This window comes from Sinohyriopsis cumingii, chromosome 1 (assembly GCF_028554795.1).
Source record: "Sinohyriopsis cumingii isolate HCF-2022 chromosome 1, ASM2855479v2, whole genome shotgun sequence".
NCBI classification, from domain to species: Eukaryota; Metazoa; Mollusca; class Bivalvia; order Unionida; family Unionidae; genus Sinohyriopsis; species Sinohyriopsis cumingii.
In genome coordinates, this window is record NC_142961.1 from 99836928 (window position 1) to 99853029 (window position 16102).

The window sequence follows — 16102 nt, forward strand, 5'->3', positions numbered from 1 at the left end:
ATGTAGCACATTCTTTTGTTTTTTTTTAACTTTGTAGCACATTGTTGTTTTCTAACTTTGCACAACATTGTATTGTTTTTTAACTTTGCAGAACACTCTAATTTTTTAACTTCGCAGCAGATTCTAGACTGTCACCATAGTAAAATCCCCATTTAACTCTTTTCCATCTTTGCTTTGGTTCATCCTAGAAACATGCTGGCACTGAAGGCAAAATGATTTCTTGCTGTAAATATGGTTTTAGTCCATGGTCTGTCAATTTGGTCCTAGGAACTTTTTGACATGGAGGCAGTAAATATGGTAAATATCTTAGGTTTTTCTAATTTTTCATATGAAGTCTTTGGTATGGAAGGCAGTACATCTGGCAAATATCTTAGGTCTTTCTAAGTGTTCCAATGAACTCTTTGACATGGAAGGCAGTAAATTTGGTAAATGTCTTAGGTCTTTCTAATTGTTCCTGTGAACTCTTTGGTATGGAAGGCAGTAAATCTGATAAAAGTCTTAGGTCTTTCTAATTGTTCCAATGAACTCTTTGGCATGGACGGCAGTAAACCTGATAAATATCTGTCTTTCTAATTGTTCCAATGAACTCTTTGACTTGGAAGGCAGTAAATCTGGTAAATGAATTAGGTGTTTCTAATTGTTCATATGCATTCTTTGAAATGGAAGACAGACCTACATCTTGCATTGAATCTGATAAATATCTTATGTCATTCTAATTGGTTCTGTTTCCCTTAAAAACTATTAAATCAATGTTAGACTATGGAGTCTTCGTTCCTTGTAATATGTAATACTTTTATTCAATGTCTATGAAAGTTCTGTCCTTACTTTCTGATTCATGCAAATTCACAACTGATAATATAGTCACAATGGATGTTTGGCTCATATACATTCACCACTGATAATATGGTCACAATAGATGTTTGGCTCATGGACATTCATCACTGATAATATGGTCACAATGGATGTTTGGCTCATGTACATTCATCACTGATAATATGGTCACAATGAATGTTTGACTCATGGACATTCACCACTGATAATATGGTCACAATGAATGTTTGGCTCATGGACATTCACCACTGATAATATGGTCACAATGGATGTTTGGGTCATGTACATTCACCACTGATAATATGGTCACAATGGATGTTTGGGTCATGTACATTCACCACTGATAATATGGTCACAATGGATGTTTGGCTCATGGACATTCACCACTGATAATATGGTCACAATGAATGTTTGACTCATGGACATTCACCACTGATAATATGGTCACAATGGATGTTTGGCTCATGGACATTCACCACTGATAATATGGTCACAATGGATGTTTGGCTCAAGGACTTTCACCACTGATAATATGGTCACAATGGATGTTTGGCTCAAGGACTTTCACCACTGATAATATGGTCACAATGGATGTTTGGCTCAAGGACTTTCACCACTGATAATATGGTCACAATGAATGTTTGGCTCATGGACATTCGCCACTGATGATATGGTCACAATGAATGTTTGGCTCATGTACATTCATCACTGGTAATATGGTCACAATGAATGACTGGCTCAAGGACATTCACCACTGATAATAATTCACCACTGATAATATGGTCACAATGAATATTTGGCTCATGGACATTCACCACTGTTTTATGGTCACAATGAATGTTCGGTTCATGTACATTCACCACTGATAATATGGTCACAATGGATGTTTGGCTCAAGGACTTTCACCACTGATAATATGGTCACAATGGATGTTTGGCTCGTGGACATTCACCACTGATAATATGGTCACAATGAATGTTTGGCTCATGGACATTCACCACTGATAATATGGTCACAATGGATGTTTGGCTCAAGGACTTTCACCACTGATAATATGGTCACAATGGATGTTTGGCTCAAGGACTTTCACCACTGATAATATGGTCACAATGAATGTTTGGCTCATGGACATTCGCCACTGATGATATGGTCACAATGAATGTTTGGCTCATGTACATTCATCACTGGTAATATGGTCACAATGAATGACTGGCTCAAGGACATTCACCACTGATAATAATTCACCACTGATAATATGGTCACAATGAATATTTGGCTCATGTACATTCACCACTGTTTTATGGTCACAATGAATGTTCGGTTCATGTACATTCACCACTGATAATATGGTCACAATGGATGTTTGGCTCAAGGACTTTCACCACTGATAATATGGTCACAATGGATGTTTGGCTCAAGGACTTTCACCACTGATAATATGGTCACAATGGATGTTTGGCTCATGTACATTCAACACTGATAATATGGTCACAATGAATGACTGGCTCAAGGACATTCACCACTGATAATATGGTCACAATGGATGACTGGCTCATGTATATTCACCACTGATAATATGGTCACAATGGATGTTTGGCTCATGGACATTCACCACTGATAATATGGTCACAATGAATGACTGGCTCAAGGACATTCACCACTGATAATATGGTCACAATGAATGTTTGGCTCATGTGCATTCATCCCTGGTAATATGGTCACAATGAATGACTGGCTCAAGGACATTCATTACTGATAATATGGTCACAATGTATGTTTGGCTCATGACATTAATCACTGGTAATATGGTCACAATGGATGTTTGGCTAATGCACATTCACCACTGATAATATGATCACAATGAATGTTCGGTTCATGTACATTCACCACTGATAGTATGGTCACAATAGATGTTTGGCTCATGGACGTTCATCACTGACAGTATGGTCAAAATGGACGTTTGACTCATGGATATTTAACGCTGATAATATGGTCACAATAGGTGTTTGGCTTATGCACAGTCACCACTGACAGTATGGTCACAATAGATGTTTGGCTCATGGACATTTAACACTGATAGTATGGTCACAATGGATGTTTGGCTTATGCACATTCACCACTGATAGTATGGTCACAATGGATGTTTGAAGTAGACTGACCTTAAAGTAACCATTCTAGTTTGCAAAGCTTGTTTCGTGTTGACTCAGAAAGCACTAACTTAATGCTTCTGTCTAGATTACAGAATGGAACAGAGTAGATGATACATATGACATAACCTAGATTACAGAGTGGAACAGAGGAGATGACAAGTATGACATAATCTAGAGTACAGCATGGAACAGAGTAGATGACACGTATGACATAATCTAGAGTACAGCATGGAACAGAGTAGATGACACGTATGGCATAACCTAGATTACAGCATGGAAAAGAGTAACTGAAAAGGCGATTACTATATATAACTTCGATTTGAGCATGAAACAAGCTGCAAGTATGACATAACCTATATTCCAGTGCTATGTATATTTAATTTGCATAATTTGTTCGTTTTTAAAATTCTAAATGTACCTCAAATAAAACTAGAATTTGAATAATATCTTTTATTTTGAGCACACCCCTTGATCAAACTTTGTGAATTCTAGAGCACATCACTTGACTAAACTTTGTGTATTCAGGAGCATATCCCTTGACCAGAATTGGTGTATTCTAGAGCACATTCTTTGACCAGATTTTGTGTATTCTAGAGCACATCCCTTGACCAAAATTGGTGTATTCTAGAGCACATTGCTTGACCAGACGTTGTGGATTCTATATCACATCCCTTGATCATAATTGGTGAATTCTAGAGCACATCCCGTGACCAGACTTTGTGGATTCTAGAGCACATCCCTTGACCAGACTTTGTGGATTCTAGAGCACATCCCTTGACCAGACTTTGTGGATTCTAGAGTACATCCCTTGACCAGACTTTGTGGATTCTAGAGCTCATCACTTGACCAGACTTTGAGGATGACTTGTTCTAAGGGTAATAAAGCACTTTTTTAATATATGGCATAGAGGTCAAAGGTCATCCTTATGATAGGACGAACAAAATTGCTTCTGTGCAGAAACGATAAGTCAAGACTACATCCCTTGACCAGAATTGGTGTATTCTAGAGCATGTCCCTTGACCAGACTTTGTGGATTCTAGAGCACATCACTTGACCAGACTTTGAGGATGACTTGTTCTAAGGATATTAAAGTACTTTTTGTATTATGTGGCCTTGAGGTCAAAGGTCATCCTTATGATAGGACGAACAAAATTGCTTCTGTGCAGAAACGTTAAGTCAAGACTACATCCCTTGACAAAAGGTCTAGGTCATTGATACTCATTGCCCAGTAATCTCCCAAGTTAGCCATGCCCTATTAGTTTCCAGACTGAGGTCAGTTAAGTATAGGACAGACATATATTAACCTCCCAAGGTAGCCATGACCTATCAGTTTCCATGCAGAGGTCACTTAAACATGAGACAGACATATATTAACCTTCCAAGTTTGCCATGCCCTATCAGTTTCCGTGTTGGGGACAATTAAACATGGGACAGACATAGTAATCTCCCAAGTTAGCCATGCCCTATCAGTTTCCATGCTCAGGTAAATTAAACATGGGACAGACATATATTAACCTTCCAAGTTAGCCATGCCCAGTTAGCCATGCCTTATCAGTTTCCCTGCCAAGGACAATTAAACATGGGACAGACACATATTAACCTCCCAAGGTTGCCATTCCCTATCAGTTTCCATTGTGAGGTAAATTCTACGTGGGACAGACATAGTAATCTCCCAAGTTAACCATGTCCTATCAGTTTCGATGCTGAAGTCAGTTACACATGGGACAAATATAATAATCTCCCAAGTTAGCCATACCCTATCAGTTTCCACGCTGAGATCAGTTATACATTGGACAGACATATAGTGTGTAATTCATGGTATTCTTGTATAATTTGATATGACTGGGGGTGGGTGAGGCTTCTGTTCTCCTTCTTTCTGTCTTTACGAAGGGGAAAGTTTGGTCAAAAATTTATTCTTTTTTTGTTTTTTGTTGTTGTTTACTACTGCTACTACTACTACTACAACTATACTGCTACTACTTCTGCAACTGCCACATCTGCTACCGCTGCTGCTACTACTACTACTACTACTACTGTTGCTAATACTACTGCTACTACTACTAATGTTACTACTACTACTATTGCTACCATTACTGGTGCTACTACAAATTCTACTACTACTGCTACTACTACCACTGCTGTTACTACTACTACTGCAACGATTAACCGCTCCGGTGGCCTAGTGGCTAGAGCGTCCGCCTCGGATGCGGGAGGTCGTGGGTTCGATCCCCGGCCGAGTCATACCAAAGACTTACAAAAATGGTACGTACAGCTGCCTCGCTTGGCGCTCAGCATTAAGAGGTTAGTGTTAGGGCTGGTCGGCCCGGTGTCAGGATAATGTGACTGGGTGGGACATCATGCTACATGTCTGCAGCATGATGCCCCAGTGCTAGACATCACTATAAACTGCCACATTGCAGACATCGTTGCGATATGACTGAAAAATTGTTAAAGCTACGTTAAAAATCCAAATCACATCACACGACATCACTGCAACGATTACTGCTGCTGCTACTGCTAATACCATTTTATTCATGATGAAATGCGCATACCACTACTATATTATTCGCACACTCACCCGTTTATTTATAAGTAGACAAATCTACCTACATACCTGGGTATTTTATTATTGTTATTGTTATTATTATTATTATTATTATTGTTTTTGTTGTTGTGGTACATCCCGATGGATAGAATAACACAAGCAATTCGATTTAGAAGGCACTGAGGTCCAATTGTAAGTTCAAAAGTATTTACTCTATGTCCTAAGCGCGGACAACGTTATATCATTATAATGTTGATGGCGTTATCTATAGATATAGATTCATTCGGATAGGCGGGGGTGGGGGCTACTTTTTCTTGTGAAGGGAACATGGCTTCCACTTCTGTGGCATCTAATATTTTTTAAAGTGTAGTCAAAACCCACCCAGCAAGAACAACTACCGTTATTATTCTAAGTGTGCCAATAATGGTCAAATCATTTTGTTTCGTTTGAAATTTGTGAAACCATAATGTTAAAAATCAAAATAAAAAATCACGAGACGAGGGCTACTTTTGTATATTTAGAGACTCATTAATGTTACCAGTCCTTTCATACTGAAGTGCAAGTAAATACAGCAATGTGGTTTGCTAGAAGTATGCAGGTAGAGAAACACCTTAGGTTTCGGTTTCTCGTCAGACTAGACAGAGAGAATTTTAAATCATAAATGGCATGAATGAAGAATTAATTACATCAAGGCGCAGCAAGACAAGTTTTCAATAAATATGTCAATATGGACTCTTGTCTATACAATTAGGAATAATGTAAATTGGTTTTAGATTGTAATGGACTCTTGTCCGAACAATTATGAATAAGGTAAATTGGTTTTAGATTGTAATGGACTCTTGACCGAACAATTAGAAATAATGCAAATTGGTTTTAGATTATAATTGACTCGTATCTGAACAATTAGGAATGATGTACAACATAGGCAACAACAATGCAGGAAAAAGGGACAAACACGGTGGACAAAGAGCAGAAATAAAAAAGACCAGGACATCAGAAGGAAAAGACAAGACACCGCAAGGACAGAGAATAAGGAAGACGCTAGAAAGGAGGGAGTTAAAAGAAAAACACCAGAAAAGAAGATTGATAATACAACAATTAAATAATACGAATTCATCTGGAAAGACGAGTCAACGAAGGGCCCAATATTTTACCTGCGGACTAAAAGAGAAAGAAATTGCCAACCCAAATAAAATAAAATCGACGTACAAACAAACAAAACAAAAAAAGCAACAACAACAAAAAAACAAGGAAAATACCCCTACCCCACCCACACACATTGGCACATAGGATAATATCTGTAGCAGTCATATTATAGAACTCATAGGATAAGACCAAGGAAAAGGACATACACATCTATTGCACACACAGTATAGCACTCATAGTAGAAGACCCAGAAAATGGACACGTGCATTTTTGGCACACACAGAATAAGACTCGTAGCGCAGAAGACCCAGTAAAAGGACGTATAGCACACACAGACACAGAGTAAAGCATACATATCAACACACAGAAAAAGTATAGCAGACACAGGCAAAACATAGCACTTCACCTCCCCCCATCAGAAAAATATAGCAAACGTAACACAATTATCAAATACAGCTGTCATTCTGACTCAAGAAATTCCTCTTTAAGGCGAAAACTCTGTGGCCATGAAAAACAATCCGGACTGTCATGTTGCTAGTGACGTCACCTAAAGGCGACGCGAAAACCAAATCAAGAAAAACACAAGAATCGTATGGCCACCATAAGCCAACCTCATTGGTATCTTTCTGGAAAATAATAAGTACACTAAGTACAAGAAACGAAACAAACAACCTTTTAGGAAAATTCGCAACTCGATTATTGTATCCGGGAATGTAACCATTGTATTTAGCAACGTTAGGGTAGTGAGCGCCCACATATATAAATAACTGGGCATAGAATCGACATAACCGTGTAACAGCTGAAAGGCAAACTTGAGGATTGATGGACGGAGGAAGGACAAGAACATGTATTTGTGGAGTGGAGGATACGAAATCCCTAGGGCTCATTTCTCTACCGGAGGCAGGACGGGTGTCGGCCATGTTGACGCCCTTTCTTCCCTGGGTTGCTTGGGCGGCATTGATAATAAGCGGATAATCAGAAAAATGAATCTGTGCGTAATCCCTACAAATTAAGGGGTTGCGCATGTCAACGATTTAAATTCAAAGCAGCAACAGCAGTGTGTGTGTGTGTGTGTGTGTGTGTGTGTGTGTGTGTGTGTGTGTTTACTGAATGAAACAATTACTCAGATAAAGATAGCACGCATGCTATTTATACATATGGGCTCCTGAATTCGGTAATTTCCGACATGACTATAACCAGTTCAGTATTACCAAATAGGCAGAGCAGGCGCAGGCCTATGGGCCCTGTGAAAACGGATCAAAATACTATTGTTAAAACGTATTAGGAGATAATTGGATTTCGACTACCTAAGGGCCTTAGAGCCTGAACAGGGTTTAAGCCGGCAATGACTATAACATTGACTAGGCATACAACTTCTGTATGCAGGTGTTTAAGCCGGCACTGACTATAACATTGACTAGGCATAAAACTTCTTTATGCAGGTGTTTAAGCCGGCATTGACTATAACATTGACTAGGCATACAACTTCTGTATGCAGGTGTTTAAGCCGGCACTGACTATAACATTGACTAGGCATAAAACTTCTTTATGCAGGTGTTTAAGCCGGCACTGACTATAACATTGACTAGGCATACAACTTCTGTATGCAGGTGTTTAAGCCGGCACTGACTATAACATTTACTAGGCAAAAAACTTCTTTATGCAGGTGTTTAAGCCGGCACTGACTATAACATTGACTAGGCATACAACTTTTTTATGCAGGTGTTCAGATGTGAACAATATTATCGCCATGTACATGTTATGAATGGGAACGACAGTCTTGTCTTAATCGATAAGTCTTCATTATACGTAACTTGATATCTCGTATCTCATCTCTCTTGTAATAAAAGCAACATATTGAAGCTTGTGACATGATCTAGTTTATGCCGACTGTATTGTAACATTAAATGTTCATTGTTCTGATAATAACATACATGAGGTAGTTTATGCCGACTGTATTGTCACATTGAACTGTTCATTGTTCTGATAATAACATACATTAGGTAGTTTATGCCGACTGTATTGTCACATTGACATGTTCATTGTTCTGATAATAACATACATGAGGTAGTTTATGCCGACTGTATTGTCACATTGACATGTTCATTGTTCTGATAATAACATACATGAGGTAGTTTATGCCGACTGTATTGTCACATTGAACTGTTCATTGTTCTGATAATAACATACATGAGGTAGTTTATGCCGACTGTATTGTCACATTGAAATGTTCATTGTTCTGATGCTAACATACATGAGGTAGTTTATGCCGACTGTATTGTCACATTGACATATTCATTGTTCTGATACTAAGATACATGATGTAGCTTATGCCGACTGTATTGTCACATTGACATGTTCATTGTTCTGATAATAACATACATGAGGTAGTTTATGCCGACTGTATTGTCACATTGACATATTCATTGTTCTGATACTAAGATACATGATGTAGTTTATGCCGACTGTATTGTCACATTGACATATTCATTATTTTGATACTAACATACATGAGGTAGTTCCCTTTGCATACTGTCAGTTTGACCACCTACCAGGAATGCTTTACATACTGTCAGTTTGACCACCTACCAGGAATGCTTTACATGCTGTCAGTTTGACCACCTACTAGGAATGCTTCATTCCAAGGTACAATTATGACTGTGTCAAAGATTAACGCTGCAAATGAAATTTGAATGCACTAATGATCGACATCTAATATCACGTCTTTTCTGTGCGTTCACTAAAGCACATATATGCTAATATAAAATAAAATTGGGAAACACGTGTTCTTCCTTATTTAAAGAAAATTTATATAGTATAAATTGGGCCTCATTGTTCCTGTCATATTTAGTACAAGAGTGCGAGAGCAACAATGAGGGATAAATATTGTACTCTTCTACAACAGGGTGATAATGGGGTTTTATTGTGCGTTTTGTTTTCTCTGTTGGGCAGTTACGAGAAGAAAGATATCGCCATATCAATTAGCTAAATCCTTCTAGAACACCAGACCTCATGTATCATTTAAAACACACATTCAGCCATTCAACAAGCATCTAGGGTAACAATGAGACAAGTATTTAGGGTAACAATGAGACAAGTATTTAGGTAACAACGAGACAAGTATTTAGGGTAAAAATGAGACAAGTATTTAGGGTAACAATGAGACAAGTATTTAGGGTAACAATGAGACAAGTATTTAGGGTAACAATGCGACAAGTATTTAGGGTAACAACGAGACAAGTAAAAGAAAGAATAAGGAGCTGAATTGTTGATTTTACATATTGGCAAATTTGCTTTCTTGAAACCTTTATACGACAACCCGATTTTCAGGCCGGGCATGGACGTCAAGTTAATTACTTCCACAGCTTTGATTTTGATTGCTCTGTGCAAATGGGCAATGGAATGCTTATCACACCCACCCACGCACACACACACGCACGCCAGTACGCGCACACGCAAGCAAGCGCTTGATTTAGAGACCATTAGCGTAGTCTTTCTCTTCTCTTTCGCTTTGTAGATTCATGCAGTTTTTTTTTTATATTCTTATCCACAAAAGATAAAACTTCCAAGGGCACATTAGATTTCGGTGTATAAATAAGTACCTATTTACCGGGTATTTGTCTTTAGTACATTTATGAAAACAATTTAATTCTTTCTTCTCTTAACATACACATCAAATGTCCGTTGAAATTGTCTAATAATTACGAAATTGGATGTGGACGATATTATTTACATAGTATAAACTAAAATAAATAACTGTTGAAACTTATTCAGAAATTACAATAAATAATCAATACACCTGCTTTTTGGTATAGCTGTCTAATCACGTGATTAGAATCTACACTCATTAACCGACTCAGAAGGAGAGAATAATAGGTTGTCTCGGCAAGCATGTGTATGAGACAAATTATACCCGCAAAAGTAATACAGGGTTTGTTGTGTCGAAAGATCATGCTTTCCCAGTTCAATTGTCATGTAAACATATATACAATTTACTTCTAGCAGAGTTTTTTTTGTTCTTTTAATATTTATATGAAATTAGAAGCTAAGCACATTTCAGCAAACCAACCGATTGTATAGGACTTTAAAAACCACTACATATGCACCTAACTTGTTTCATTCTCCACCGAAAGATTCAGCACTGATTTTTGTCACGTCTTGAATATGATAACAAGAGGACCAAGAGCGCCACGTGATAGGCGCTCCGTGTATGATAGTCGTCTAGATGGGCTTTTGTATGACATGGCTGATTCGGCGATTACTTGACTAAGGGGTTTCAATGACTGGTCGATGTATGCGATTTTGAATTTAAGTTAGTGAACAGAAAGCAGTAGTTTCATATTAATCTTGACTTTGACCTCTAGAACACATAATTTATGAATTTTTTTAAATTACCTTTTTGTACGGGGCCCCGAGTGGCCGAGTGTTCTAAAGCGCTCACCGTTACGGATCACTGCCATCTCACCTCTGTCTGCGTGGGTTCGAGTCGCGGATTCGGCCTATGTTGGATGAGAGAAAGCTTGCTAGAAGCTTCTCGTGGGTCGGTGGTTCTTTCTGGGGTTTTTCCGGGTTCTTCCTCCACCAATAATACTGGCCGCAATGTATAGCCTATGTTGTGCTGAAAAATGGCGTTAAACCTAACAACAACAACAACAACCTTTTTGGAAAGTTAGTTTTGTCAAGAAACTGATTTAAGCATCAAAGGTATTTCGCAAAGACAATTCGTATTTGAGTCACAGCGACCAGACCATTGACTCCTCGACACTAGAGTCAACAGTCTTCTTCCATGTATTGTATACGAACCCCAGAAGTAAAGTTATTATGCAAAAACAAACTATTTCTTTCCTTCAGTCGATGTGATCTTGACCTCTGACCTTTCACCACAAATTCGAGGACATTATATCTTATTCAACTTGCAAGTCATTTAAAACTTTGTTGAATCTGCGTGGTCAAGTACTGAATGTTTTGTACAGAAACCATTTTTCTACTGACACAGTGACCTTGCCTCTTCATTATTTCATCCCCAAATCGATAACTTTTTTTCACACCCATGTGCTAGGCATACATACAGTTTGTCTAGGTATGTGATACATAACTAATTTTATTGTACTGATGTAATTTTCTTTCTTCTAGCGATAGTAAATTTAACCTTTGGCCTACTGACCACGAGATCAAAAGTTATCGCTCTGTGCTATCTCTTCAGGCTATACACGAAGTTTAATCAGGGTATGTGTTGTAAAAGTAATATTATTGTATAGAAGTTGTTTTACTTCTCTTAGACCTAAGGGACCATGTTATTTATCTTTTTATCCAAAATTCGGTTCTTCCTTACCACGAGTGCAAGTTATCCACAAAGTCTAGTAACAGCAGATGACGGAAAACTAAAGCTATCGTGCAGAAACGGAAAAGTGAATGGACATGACAGATGGATGGTCATAGCAGTATACACTCAACCATAAAGTGAATTGACAGATGGACATGACAGACGGACATAGCATAGTTCTATACAACCCGCCATAAAGTGGATGGACAGATGAATATGACAGACGGACAGAGCATAGCAGTATACACTCCGCCATAATGTGGATGGACATGACAGACGGATAGAGCATAGCAGTATACACTCCGCCATAAAGTGAATGGACAGATGGTCATGACATACAGACAGAGCATAGCAGTATGCACACCGCCATAAAGTGGATGGACAGATGAATATGACAGTTGGACAGAGCATAGCACTATACATGCCGCCATAAAGTGGATGGACACGACAGACGGACAGTCATAGCAGTATACATTCCGCCATAAAGTGAATGGACAGATGGATATGACAGACGGATAGTCATAGAAGTATACACATCGCCATAAAGTTAATGCACAGATGAACATGACAGACGGGCATAGCACTATACAACCCGCCATAAAGTGGACCGACAGATGAATATGATAGACGGACAGAGCATTGCATTATACACTCCGCCATAAAGTGGATGGACAGATGGACATGACAGACTGACAGAGCATAGCATTATACACTCCGCCATAAAGGGGATGGACAGATGAATATGACAGACCGACAGAGCATGTCACTATACAACCCGCCATAAAGTGGATGGCCAGATGAATATGACAGACGAACAGAGCATAGCATTATACACTCCGCCATAAAGTGGATGGACAGATGGAAATGACAGACTGACAGAGCATAGCAGTATACACCCCGCCGTAAAGTGAATGGATAGATGGACACGACAGACGGACAGTCATAGCAGTATACTTTCCGCCATAAAGTGGATGGACAGATCGATATAACAGACGGACTGTCATAGCAGTATACACTTCGCCATAAAGTGAATGCACATATGGACATGACAGACGGACAAAGCATAGCACTGTACAACCCGTCATAAAGTGGATGGACAGATGAATATGACAGACGGACAGATAATGTCATTATACACTCCACCATAAAGTGAATGGACAGATGGACATGACAGGCGGACAGAGCATAGCAGTATACACTCAGCCATAAAGTTGATGGACAGATGAAAATAACAGACGGACAGAGCATAGCATTATACACTCCGCCATAAAATGAATGGACAGATCGACATGACAGACGGACAGAGTCATATCAAGATACAATTCGCCATAAGGTGGATGGACAGAGGAATATGACAGACTGACATAGTCATATCAGTATATACTCCGCCATAAAGTGAATGCACAGATGGACATGACAGACGGACAGAACATAGTAGTATACACTCCACCATAAAGTGCATTAAACATCACCTTGTACTTCCCCTCACTGTAGTTCTTCCAAAGCTCAAGTTGGTTCGTGACAAGATTTGCCATACAGATCATAAAACTCATTTGTTATGTATCCAACATTTGACATATTTTATCATTTATATCTGGCCTATTCTCTATTTTGTTGAGCTAAACACTATTTGAAACTCAAGAAAACTTCTTGAATGGTACAGTGCGATGCGGATTGTACTGTTATTTTTTTCTTTTGTTAGTTTCTCCTTACATTGGACACATGAGCGATTTAATTAAAATAGGATTAAAAAGATTCCCCTACAGAGAACATTTGAAAACTATGCTAATACTACGCTGGACTCATAAGAGGCAAAATTTCCACTACGATTGAAATGACACCCTGCATTACATAGAACACATTGTGGACTATGCCAGTACGACGTTGGACACATTAATGCCTCCCTCCCCTACAAAGAACACATTAGAAACTATGCCAGTATGACGACGGACACAAAACATGAGCCACTCCCCTACAAAGAACACACCGGGAACTATACCAGTGTGACGTTGGACACAAAAATGTACCCCCTCCCCTACTGAGAACTCATAAGAAACTATGCCAGTACGACGTTGGTCTCAAAGATAGAACACAGAGAACTTCGCCAGCACAACTTTGGTCTTTAAGCTCTATTTATTGACATTGTTTTCCATATAAAAAAATATTTTATGTGGCATGTGATTAAAGTAGAGTGAAACACACACACACACACACAAACACACACACACACACACACACACACTGTATATACTGTTTAATTCGGGCTAGTGTATACAAACAAATATAACCTCACTGTGTACTGTATTGTTCAGGCTAGTGTAGACATACAGACACACAGACAAAGCACACACTGTATGCTGTATTGTTTCAGGCTGACGTAGACATACAGACACACATACACAAATAGACACACAGTGTATAGTGTATTGTTCAGGTTGGTATAGATATGCAGCCACGCACACATACACACACTGTATACTGTATTGTTCAGGCTGGTGTAGACATACAATCATACAGACACAAATACACAGGCTGTATACTGTATTGTTCAGGCTAGTGTAGACATACACAAACACACTGTATACTGTATTGTTTAGGCTAGTGTAGACATATACACACACACACTGTATACTGTATTGTTCAGGGTAGTGTAGATATATATGTGATGCATGAGAATTATATATCTTTCAACATTGACCTTTAAATGTCCAAACTGTGTAGGCAAGATAACCTGAACATTCCAATTGATCTCAAAGATTTGTCTTTTGTCTGTGTTGGATTTAACAATATTTCTGGTACATTATTGGCTATGTTATGGCAAGGAAATGATACATAAGTGCCCATCTCAATGACATACAGAAGCAGCCAAACCGAGTTGAGCAGGATGGTTATTGAACCTGCAACTTCTGTATTACGAATCCGGCGCTCTTCCAAGTAAGATATCTCGGCTCCTTTGCATAGAAGATCACCTACATCAAAATTAAATAGCTTTAAAAGTGGGCAGAGGAATTTAATTATATATATATATATATATATATATATATATATATATATATATATATATATATATATATAACTCTTCCACTTGTATTGTATGGGAATGTAATTAAATATATAACTCTTAAACTTGTATTGGATAGGAATCTAATTAAATATATAACTCTTCCACTTGTATTGTATAGGAATCTACTTAAATATATAACTCTTCCACTTGTATTGTATAGGAATCTAATTAAATATATAACTCTTCCACTTGTATTGTATGGGAATCTAATTAAATATATAACTCTTCCACTTGTATAGGAATCTAATTAAATATATAACTCTTCCACTTGTATGGGAATCTAATTAAATATATAACTCTTCCACTTGTATTGCATAGGAATCTAATTAAATATATAACTCTTCCACTTGTATTGCATACGAATCTAATTAAATATAAAACTGTTCTACTTGTATTGTATGGGAATGTAATTAAATATATAACTCTTAAACTTGTATTGTATAGGAATCTAATTAAATATATAACTCTTCCACTTGTATTGTATGGGAATGTAATTAAATATATAACTCTTCCACTTGTATTGTATAGGAATGTAATTAAATATATAACTCTTCCACTTGTATTGTATAGGAATGTAATTAAATATATAACTCTTCCACTTGTATTGTATAGGAATCTAATTAAATATATAACTCTTCCACATGTATTGTATAGGAATCTAATTAAATATATAACTCTTCCACTTGTATTGGAATCTAATTAAATATATAACTCTTCCACTTGTATTGTATAAGAATCTAATTAAATATATAACTCTTCCACTAGTATGGGAATCTAATTAAACATATAACGCTTCCACTTGTATTGCATACGAATCTAATTAAATATAAAAATGTTCCACTTGTATTGCATAGGAATGTAATTAAATACAGAACTCTTCCACTTGTATTGTATAGGAATCTAATTAAATATATAACTCTTCCACTTGTATGGGAATCTAATTAAATATATAACTCTTCCATTTGTATTGCATAGGAATCTAATTAAATATATAACTCTTCCACTTGTATGGGAATCTAATTAAATATATAACTCTTCCACTT